At 40.0% G+C, this 10444-nt stretch overlaps 1 pseudogene; it reads left to right on the top strand.

Annotated features, from left to right (window-relative positions):
- Positions 1–384: 384 nt before the first annotated feature.
- Positions 385–2162, top strand: LOC108284398 (annotated as a pseudogene).
- Positions 2163–10444: the final 8282 nt, after the last annotated feature.

Genomic DNA, 10444 nt, shown 5'->3' with positions numbered 1-10444 from the left:
AGTCATGTGAGCCAATTCTCATAATACATTTCTTCACATATATATCCTATTAATTCTGTTTCTCTGAAGAACTCAGATTATTACACAAGGAGATATAAAGAATCACAACCTAAGTAGTTGTTCAAAACTTATTCTCTGCTTCTACAATTAATTATTATTTAGCACTTTTTTTTAAGCTTCAGAAAAAAGTTTTTAAAAAATGTGCCTGCCTGACGCTAAGCAGCGCGTACATGTGTGATGATGTAGGGAGCATGAACTGGGAGGGAGAACTGGGCCCGCGCCTGCGTGCATTCTCCTCTTCTGTCCAAGTTGGCCCCTTCCCTGTGCCAAAGTGAGCAGTAGCCAACACGTCAGGGTGGGAGTCCTATGACAAAACCTAGGGCGATGAAGAAGTAGAAGAAGAACAAGAAGAGAACCTTGAAACAAGTGGAGACTATAAATATTCAGGAAGAGATGGTTTGATTTTTTTGGTTGATGCTTCCAGGGCTACGTTTGAATCTCAGAGTGCAGATGAGTTGACTCCTTTTGACATGAGCATGCCGTGTATCCAAAGTGTGTACATCAGTAAGGTCATAAGCAGTGAACGAGATCTCTTGGCAGTGGTGTTCTATGGTACCGAGAAAGGCAAAAATTCAGTGAATTTTAAAAATATTAATGTCTTACAGGAGTTGGATAATCCAGGTGCAAAACGAATTCTAGAGCTTGACCATGTAAGGAGCAGCAGGGACAAAAACGTTTTCAAGACTGATGGGCCACGGATCTAGCTACTCGAAGTGCCGTGGGTGTGTGCCAACCTCTTTAGTGATATCCAGTTCAAGATGAGTCATAAGAGGATCATGCTGTTCACCAATGAAGACAACCCCCGCGGCAATGACAGTGCCAAAGCCAGCCAGGCGAGGACCAAAGCCGGTGATCTCCTAGATACAGGCATCTTCCTTGACTTGATGCACCTGAAGAAACCTGGGGGCTTTGACATATCCTTGTTCTACAGAGATATTATCAGCATAGCAGAGGATGAGGACCTCAGGGTTCACTTTGAGGAATCCAGCAAGCTAGAGGACTTGTTGCAGAAGGTTCGTACCAAGGAGACCAGACAGTGAGCACTCAGCAGGTTAAAGCTGAAGGTCAGCAAAGATACAGTGATCTCTGTGGGCATTTATAACCTGGTCCAGAAGGCTCTCAAGCCTCCTCCAATAAAGCTCTATCAGGAAACAAATGAACCAGTGAAAACCAAGACCCAGACATTTAATACAAGTACAGGCGGTTTGCTTCTGCCTAGCGATACCAAGAGGTCGCAGATCTATGGGAAGTCATCAGATTATACTGGAGAAAGAAACAGAAGAGCTAAAATGACTTGATGATCCAGGTTTGATGCTCATAGGCTTCAAGCCCTTGGTAATGTTGACGAAGCACCATTACCTGAGACCCTCCCTGTTGGTGTACCCAGAGGAGCCGCTGGTGATTGGAAGCTCAACCCTGTTCAGTGCTCTGCTCATCAAGTGTCTGGAGAAGGAGGAGCATAGTGCAGATATACACCCCGGAGGAACATCCCCCCTTATTTTGTGGCTTTGGTTCTACAGGATGAGGAGTTGGATGACCAGAAAATTAAGGTGACTCCTCCTGGCTTTCAGCTGGTCTTTTTACCATTTGCTGATGGTAAAAGGAAGATGCCCTTTACTGAAAAAATTCATGGCAACTCCAGAGCAGGTGGACAAGATAAAGGCTATTGTTGAGAAGCTCCACTTCACATATAGAAGTGACAGCTTTGAGAACCCCATGCTGCAGCAGCACTTCAGGAACCTGGAGGCCTTGGCCTTGGATTTGATGGAGGCTGAACAAGCAGTGGACCTGACATTGCCCAAGGTTGAAGCAATGAATAAAAGACTGGGTTCCCTGGTGGATGAATTTAAGGAGCTTGTTTACCCACCAGATTACAATCCTGAAGGGAAAGTGACCAAGAGAAAACACAATAATGAAGGTTCTGGAAGCAAAAGTCCCAAGGTGGAGTATTCAGAAGAGGAACTGAAGACCCACATCAACAAGGGCACGCTGGGCAAGTTCACTGTGCCCGTGCTGAAAGAGGCTTGCCAGGCATACGGGCTGAAGAGTGGGCTGAAAAGCAGGAGCTGGTGGAAGCCCTCACCAAGCCCTTCCTGGACTGACCAGAGGCCACGCACCCTGCCGTCCTTCCACAGCGTGGCCAGGACCTGGCCTTGTTCTCAGCCAGTTCAGATGTGTTTGTCCCGAGCTAGGAAGCGTCTACCCGACAGAGAAGTCGAGGGACTTTATGTTTTTGAGGCTTTCTGCTGCCACGGTGATGGTGTAGACCCCCCACTTTGCTGTTCCTTACTTTACTGCCTGAATAAAGAGCCCTGAGTTTGCACTAAAAAAATAAAAATAAAAAATAAAATAAAACTAGTTATTTCTCACCCAAACTTTCAATGTAGTTGGGTACAAAACCTTATCACACACCAAAAAAAATTTATAATGACACAGTGGCAAGACAACAGTGCACGTGGCACATTGCTTGGATTTGTAGAATGCATTCACTTTTTTCAAAAAGCATTCTTTAGCTCCTACTATGTGCCAGGTAATATGCTTGGGGCTAACCAATTAAAGAAGATTCCTCGCTGTCAAGAAGCCCACTTAATATCTAGCAAGGGAGAGGGAAAAATTAATAAGCACCCACAGGATAGTGAGACTAATGCTTTGAAAGGAGTATTTCAGCCGGGCGCGGTGGCTCATGCCTGTAATCCCAGCACTTTGGGAGGCCGAGGCGGGTGGATCACGAGGTCAAGAGATCGAGACCATCCTGGTCAACACGGTGAAACCCCGTCTCTACTAAAACTACAAAAAATTAGCTGGGCATGGTGGCGCGTGCCTGTAATCCCAGCTACTCAGGAGGCTGAGGCAGGGGAATTGCCTGAACCCAGGAGGCGGAGGTTGCGGTGAGCCGAGATCGCGCCATTGCACTCCAGCCTGGGTAACAAGAGCGAAACTCTGTCTCAAAAAAAAAAAAAAAAAAAAAGAAAGGAGTATTTCAAAAGTGCTGTAGAAGAACAGACATTCCAGCCATGTGGGGTCCAGAAAAGCTTCCCCAGGAAAGACATTCTGAAGTGAATTCTGAAGTGGAGAAGCCTGACATGGTTGTAAAAGGGATAACAGCATTTAAATGAGAAAGAGCAGGAAAAATGTTAAAAGTTTCGTGAGAGAGCAAATGCCGAGTCTGGAGAACTGGGGCTCATTTGCCGTGGGTGGGGCATCTGTTGCACATAAAGGTGTCAGGGAACAAAGACGGGAAAGGAGGGGGCAGACCCACCATGGAGGGTCTAATAGGTCCTACCAAGAAATACGGAGTTTACCCTTAGGTAATACAGAGTCATCCGCGCATTTTGGACAAAGATGTCATGTAATGTAATTTGAATAAAAAATCACCGTGGCAGAAATACAGGATGAATTTAGGCAAGAGCTAGTCCAGGAGCAGAGAGAATCTGAACCGAGATAGAAATGGTAAAAAATGAAGGGTGATTTTCAAATTTCCAGCTTCAGAGAGTGAGGCAGTGAGGATTCCACTTACTGAAATATGTTTGAGGAGGGCTGAGTTTATTGGTTGAGTTTGAGCTGAACAGATTTAGGTTTTCTATGGGATATTCAAGTGGAGGTGTCCATTAGGTATAAGCATAGGCAAGAGAGAAATGTGAGTACTTTCTGTATGTAGGGTGGCAGCAGAATCCATGAAAGCACTAAGTTTGTCAAATACTGTGAGATCATCCAAAGGAGATCCCACAGAGGGAGGGGAGCAGAAAGATGCTAGATCTCTAGGCAACCCCAACATCTACTGGGCAGGTAGAAGAGAAAATACAGCAGCAATTGAGAAGCTGTCCAGAAAAAAAAATAGCTAGAGAATCAAGGTAAAAATGGTGTCATGGAAGTGACCCTTCACATTGTGAGCCTAAGGAAAAGGGTGGAGAGGGGTTTCTTCACTCTGTGTAGGAACTGAGACCTTCTATTTTTGCAGGCCTTGCTGACAGGCAAGGGCATGAAATCAGAGATCCAGCTCTACCTTTTTTAGTCCTGACTTCTGGTATATTCTTTGCGCTGCTTTTTTGCTGGTTTGGTAGCAAACCAAAGTGAAAGCGACCTGATTCATCTCCCTAATCTATCTTCAAACTGAGAAAGATTTCTGTGATCTTTCTGGCCTATTTAATTACTACTTCTTTTTTACCAATAAGGAAAAGGAGGCTCAGAGAGGCTGAGACTTGCCCTCTCACAGAGGTAATAAGACTTAGCACCAGGATTAAACTCTCACCTGGCTTCAAATTGAATCGTTTTCCACTATATTCTGCTGGTTCTAATAACATCCCTCATTTGTACCCTTTTTTTTTTAAAGCTTTTCAAATTCTTTCTTCCAAATTGATCCAAATTAAAACTGGAGACTGTTTTGAAATTTGACCTTGCAGCCCTCACATAAACGGGAACCTCATTGCACATTCTGGAAAGCAGCTTATGAAAAATACAGATCAGTAAAGATTTTTAGTTATTCTTGCTGTGTAAATGCTGTGTTTCTGTCCTATTTTCCCTTCTTCTATTTGAAAAAGACTAAAAAGAAAAGAATAGATGAATGAACAAATGAAAACTTCAAATTTCAATCAGGCCTTAGAATAGCATTGATCAATAATATTAATTACTTTTTAATTTGAAAGCAACCCAATGGGGGAAAAATAAATCCAGGTAAATATTCTAAAAATAATATGAAAATAGAATTTTTATGACTATATAATATATCCAGGAAAAAGTTCCAAGAAAACCCTAAAAGACAATTAGTCTAAAGGTCAGTGTCATATTTTGTGAATCAGACCACTATGTAATTGAGTAAAACATACTGTGAGAATGGGGTGCTGTGTAAGATGGGGTCAGAATAAAGAGGCTATTTTAATCTAGGAGACAATTTTTTAAGGCAGCAGAATGTGTCCCCAGCTATTGAAATTATTATGCTGCAAAAAGCAAAGAAATTGGGTCAAAACTCATTATCAAACGGCATTTCCACAAGCAGCAGGGGAATATGCTGTTTCCTATCAGACATTACATCCAGAGTCTGGGTAGGTTTCTTTCCTGAATCTGAGCCTAAAAAACTACTTCATTTCCTCACCTTTCCCAGCATTTATAAGCATCCAAGTTTCAACACTGGTCGTGAGTAGTAGACAAACTACTCGAATTCCCTGTGCTGTAAAACTTATTTTAAAAAGCAACTTGTAAATTCAGCAGCTTGCTTCAGTTTCTTCCTGTCCACCAATAATGGCCAACTATCTCCATTCCTAGGAACAGACAGATAAAAACTATTACAGCCAAAAATTACTTTTTTTTAACTAGAATAAATTATTTTGGGCACAATTTTGCATCCATTTCTTCCTCTCTGGAGGATAGTTTTGGAACTAGGGCTCTGGACTTGAATTATCAGCTTTGGATTTTGCCTTATGGCCATGATTCTAAGTAATTGAGAGCATTAATTGTGGTCTTTTTTGTTCCACTGGCATCTTTTCTCAGAGAGCTTCAAGCAATTCTATTTCGTGTTTTATCTCTTGAGTTCTCACAGAAGCCCTAGAAAGTAGAACTAGCACTATGAGTAGTCCCCTTTTTAAAATAGGAAAATGTTTCTGTCATGTGCATAATTCTATGCAGTGAAGTAAGATGCCTACTTCTTCATTTATAATTTTGTTATCCAATAAAAGTCACGGTTTATTCCTGATATTCAGGCTCTATGAGGACAGGTACTTTCTGTTGTTTACTGGCTGAATAAATAGATAGATGGATAAATGAATGAATACATAGTCATGTACCACAACCTTATTGTATCTTATCCTTCCACTTACTTCTGACAAAGGTAGGTAAATGAGAAATGGATGATGGATGCACAAATGAATTGATGAGTAGAGATGTAAGTGGTTAGAGGATATCTGAATGGAAAGAAGGATAGGTGGGTGGGTAGTGGATGAGTAAAGGAATGGATGCATGGAAGGGTCAGTGAACGGATAAATGGATGAATGGCACTGGTGATTCCGACCAAAGATGTCATTTTATGCCATGGGTCAGTTTATAAGAATCTCCAGTGACATCCACTAGGAGCTCAAGCAAATAGAAAATCCATAGAGACAAAAGGAAACACTAAATTGGATTAGAAATGAGTAGTGTTTGCTGGAGAAAAAAAGCTTCAGTCAAATAAAACATACATGGGTCACCAAGTTTGGGATTCAATCAAAATGCAGGGTTCAGTATTGCTCTAGTTCTACAAAGGCTCTCCCAGGATTTGCTGCAGGATGATTAAGAGGAAACCAAGACCCAAGCCAAGGGCATTGGCTCCAATCATCCTTCCATCTCCCTTTAAACTAGAACAGCTCCACTGGTATTGCTTTTACATATTGTGGCTCCTTATAAGATTTTACTTAAAAAGACGTTCCCACTTTGACAAAAAGTAAACTAAAATGATGAACAAACAAATGAATGAAAACTTCAGCAAATTTTAGTGAGGCCTTAGAATAATATTGATCAATAGTATTGATCACCTTTTAACTCCAAAGTAACCTGAAGGAAAAAAATCCATCCAGATGAACACGTACAAATGTTTTACATATAATATGCAAATAGAATTACCATGCAATTGCCATGTAACATATTCTCAAAATGTAAGTAATTGTTAAAGCATCCTCAAAACTAGGAGGAATACCGTCCTGCTAGTTTCCAATCTAACAGGATTGTCCTAAGGAACAAATGGTCTACTGTAAGGGAAAAGGGCTTTGAAAATCACAAAGAGTGTCATAAGTAGATGGCATTACCAAAATTATAAGAAATAAAAAAAGATTTGAGATTTAAGAAAAAGCTACTTTATCTTAATTATGCATTTTCTTTTGCCTTTTTTTCTTTCTTATTCATCCACCCAGTCCTAGGTCTTTCCAGGCTCCATTTCTTACAAAATCATAATCTTGGCATATTTTACCCTTTCTTCTTTTCATCCCCTTTACTTCTAAGAGAGATAGATACAATAAATATAAGAACATGATTAGAAGAATTTCGCTGCAAGTATGAGGATTGGGGAACACAAAACAGCATCAAAAAAGAATTTGATTTCCAAGGCCGATCTGTTGTTCAAAGCAAGGTGAGGGGAGTCCCTGAAAGTATCTTCTATGTCTGAACTACCTGGGTCAGCTCAGGGTTCTTAAGACCCTTGGGAATAAGCTGTTGGATCTTTTCCACAGAAGGCTCACCTTCAGTCAGAGTTGGACCAGGACTCCAACAGCCTTAGCCTGAGCAACAGCAATTTGAGCCCTCTTAATTTTCTAAAGTATATTTTAGACCAGCAATTTTTAGATACGTTTTCAATATTGCAATACTATTTTGGTTACTTATTGCTATGTAACAAATCACCCCAATACCTAGTATCTCCAAAAAAGAGTAATCATTTACTACTTCTCATAATTCAGTGGTCAGGCCAGGAGTCCTCTGATGGTCTCTGTTGGAGTCTTTCCTGAGATTGTAATCAAATGTTGCCTAGGCCTGGAGTCATCAGGAAGCTCAATTGGGAAGTTCAGAGACAGCTCCTCTCTCGTCTCATAGGCTCAGTGCCAACCACAGCGTTTCTTCAGTAAGATAGCCAGCCTTCTTACATAGTGGTTTAGGGGTCCCAAAAAGTGACTATTTCAGGAGGAAGGAAGCAGAAGCTGCCAGTCTCTTAAAAGCTAGGAGCAGAGCTGTCACAGGGTCACTCCTGTTGTGTTCCATGGGTAACATGAGCCACAGACCAGCCCAGATATAATGTAGAAGGACACTACACAAAGATTTGAACACCCTAAGACATAGCTCATTATGGGGCCACCTTTGGAGACAAGACAACACACAGCATTATTGTGAAAAGTGCTTCCATTAATCAAAAACATTCAGAGAGATGGGGATTTTAACAGCACATACATTATCATTCCTCATAATAATAGGGATCAGAATTATCTGTCTAGAGGGTATGGTATCATTGACATGCCTTAGGTGCATACCATATGCATAGTAGCTATGGCCACAAAGTATTAGGTTTTAGGCGCATCTCTGTATGTAGATTATAAGAGTATACTCTGTGATTATAAGGATGTAATCTCAAGCTAGCGTACCAACCTTGAAATGTAACTGGTTGCCAAGAAATGAAAATGTAAACATGTGTGTGTGTGATCTAATGCCATTAATGAACATATAAATTAATTCACTTCTTTAATTTTATTCCAGACATTTGACTTACCTTAGATCACCTGAGTTTCTCAATAATTCCTGTGCCACCATGTAAGAAGTTATATGTATTTGTGACTCCCAGGCAACTATTAGTGATATGCCGCATCCTTGATTATCTTATTATTTTTCTTTATGGTTTCCCAATCCAAAATTGGCAAAGGATGCAAAGTGCTCTAAATAGTATTCTTATCAAAAAGAATATAAAGAAAGTAAGACAACAAAATTAAGGAAGTTCATCTGATAAGAATAACTGATAAAATTATATGAAACTTCATCTAATAAGAGCTGAAACATCCTCTAACATAAATAACTTCAGAGAGTAGTCAGACTCAGGCTCCTGCCTTCCATCCACAGCCCTGATCTTCTAATGTTATCCTGCTTTCTTGGTTGTGAATACTATAATCATCATTAAAGCCTGTGACAAGTCACTGAATCCTTAACATATCTCAGAAGTTGAGAAAAACTAGTTATTATGAAGATTCCATCCTTAACAACAACATGCTTAACATCTATAACAACCACAATGAATGAAACGATGAATAAGGACAGTCATAAGCTGGCTAAAATAGCCCGTACTATTTATAACAGTTGTTACTTGTTACAACTCCCTCTTTTCCTATTCTATTTTAACTTATAAGTCCCATTATCAATTAAACCACTTAATTGATAACTTAGCATATTATGACTTACTATAACTTAGTGTTTTGTAAAGCCATTTACCATCCTCTGTTCTTATGACATTACTAATGGCATTTCATCAAAATATTGCTTCTAGCAAACCCAAAAAGTATAGCCAAATCACTTTTTAAGAATATTATATTCAACATTATAATTTTTGAAATGATAGAATTTGTTACTTAAAGAGAAGAAGGAAAAGAAAAGGTATATTTTCTTTCTTTACTGCTGTTTTGGGGTGATAGCTAGAGAACCACTTTAAATGACTGCTGTGGAGTCATGTGGTCCATCCTTCATTTCTTCCACAATCACTTGAGTGCTCGCTCTGTGTCAGGCACCATGACAGATGGCTCCTTGGCTCCTGCTTTCAAATATTTTATAACCTACTCAGGAGACAGACAGAAAAGCAGTAAAATATATTATGGTTGGTACCACAGTGAGATGAACAAGTGTAATGGAGGCATAAAAGAAGATACCTCTGTCTGCTCCAGGAGTTAAAATGCAATTAGTAGAAGTCATGCTTTAAATAACATTGAAGGATGAGTAGTTTCCCATTCTCATTAGCAGGGGAAAAGCATATTGGAGAGAATGGCATGTGCAAATGGACAAAAGTGCAGACATGGAGAAATGCTCATGTGTTCAGGGACTACAAGGATTCAAGTGCTGGAGGAAAGAAAAGTACAAGTCGCCAAAGATGAAGAGAGACACAGGGGCAGAGCCAGATGATGATCCTTGTTTTCCTTGCAAAGGAAGTTGGACTTGGTTCTGTAGGCTAAGGAATTGCAAGCAGCGGTGTCTTGTTACCATATTTGCTTGTGATGAACTGAAAGGAAAGCCTAACAAAAACTGCACCTAAATCTACAGAGCCTGCAGACATAGTTTTGCTCCACAGAGATGCCTGTTAACCATAACTTCAATAGCTGTATTGTCAGCACAGTCACCTTGACCAAAAACACTGGGCCAAACAACCTGAAGAAAAATTTGCCCCAATATTACCCTAATATTGTTAGCCCTGGACACTTGTAGAATATACAAAAGAATAAAGAAAATATTTTTGTTTGAGCAATTATGAAATAGTGTAAGTTTCTGGGATACACATTGCGTATAGATGTGGCTTATCTTTCTAATGTGCCAATTTTGCTCAAAACTGGGGAACAAAAATAAGCATGTAGATATTTTTCAAAACGGATAAGACATTTTAAGGTTTTTTTAATGTGATGTCTCAACATTGCATTTTAACCTGCAATTCAAACTTTTCTCCCCAATACTCATCCTTCACCCACTTGAAACAAAGTCATTCTTCTGTTCCGTTATGAGTACGTCAATGGAAATGTCTGAGAATCAGTGCCCCATAAATTTTGTGTGGAGAAAGATAATCCCCTTAGGAGGAGACATGGTCCAGGGGCACATATATATTTTGTAATTTGCTGTAATTCAACGTTAGACCATATATAAGTTAACACCATATATAAGTTAAAGGCAGAAATGGTAGCACACTGGATTT

The sequence above is a fragment of the Cebus imitator genome, unplaced genomic scaffold (genome assembly GCF_001604975.1).
Source record: "Cebus imitator isolate Cc_AM_T3 unplaced genomic scaffold, Cebus_imitator-1.0 Scaffold14, whole genome shotgun sequence".
Taxonomy (NCBI): Eukaryota; Metazoa; Chordata; class Mammalia; order Primates; family Cebidae; genus Cebus; species Cebus imitator.
Note: the sequence above shows the minus strand (reverse complement) of the source record. Positions and strands in the feature narration are given on the sequence as shown.